This window comes from Myotis davidii, unplaced genomic scaffold (genome assembly GCF_000327345.1).
Source record: "Myotis davidii unplaced genomic scaffold, ASM32734v1 scaffold845, whole genome shotgun sequence".
NCBI classification, from domain to species: Eukaryota; Metazoa; Chordata; class Mammalia; order Chiroptera; family Vespertilionidae; genus Myotis; species Myotis davidii.
The window spans coordinates 687,927-688,976 of NW_006296223.1; positions in this window are offsets into that span (position 1 = coordinate 687,927).

The following is a 1,050-nucleotide window of genomic DNA, read 5'->3' on the forward strand; positions in this document are numbered from 1 at the left end:
CCGTGTCCCTCACTCCTCGTGGCTGTGGACAAGGGCTCCCGAGTTCTTGTCCGACCTGCGGCCAGTCCGGCTTGTCCTCGGTCGCTGTGCCCGGAGCCGCATTGGAGGGACCACGGAGCCCATGAGGCCGGGGCTGCCCCTCCGTTGTCCTCCTGTTGTGCCAGCAAAGGGCCTGGAGGAAGCTGCCGGCGGAGCGGGGGGTGCGGTCAGCAGCACGACCAGCTGGACCTGAATTCAGACATTGCCCAGGGGCCAGGTACCCGGGCTCCCTGTGAAGACAGCCGGCCGGTGTGGCTCAGTGGTTGTGCGTCGACCCTCAGACATTGCCCAGGGGCCAGGTACCCGAGCTCCCTGTGAAGACAGCCGGCAGTGTGGCTCAGTGGTTGTGCGTCGACCTAGGAACCAGGAGGTCACAGTTCAATTCCCGGTGGGGGCACAGGCCGGGGCTGCAGGCTCCATCCCCAGTGTGGGCGTGCAGGAGGCAGCCGATCCACGATTCTCTCTCATCACTGATGTTTCTCTCTCCCCCTCTCCCTCTCTCTCTGAAATCAATACAAATATATGTTTAAAATTTTTAAAAAAAGATGGCTCTATGGGTCTCAGTGTCTCGGGGCGCAGCAGCCTGGTCTGTAACAGACAAGGACCCCACATCCTAGGGTCCCTCCTGCTTTGACCCCATGAGCAGAGGGCCCAGGTGGGCGGGGTCCCTCAACAAGCGTCCAGAGCCCCCACCAGCCGGGTACGTGGGTGGAGGGCTGGTCAGACGCCTGGAAGCTTCCGGAAGGAGAGATGAGTGAGGTGACGGCTCTGACTGGGGCGGAGGGAGGACGGGCCCACTGTGTGGCTCCGGGGCCACCAGGCGCCACGGGAGGAGGAGGCGCAAGTGGGGGCCCCAGCTCTGCCCCAGGAGCGTCTGCGTGTTCTGCTGAGACACTGGGCAGGGTTGGGGGTGGGGGTGGCCACCAGCTGGAGGGCTAACGAGGACACGCCCCCCCACGGTCCACGGCCAGGGCCCCGCGGGAGCCGTGCAGGTCACGCTGTGAAAGGAAG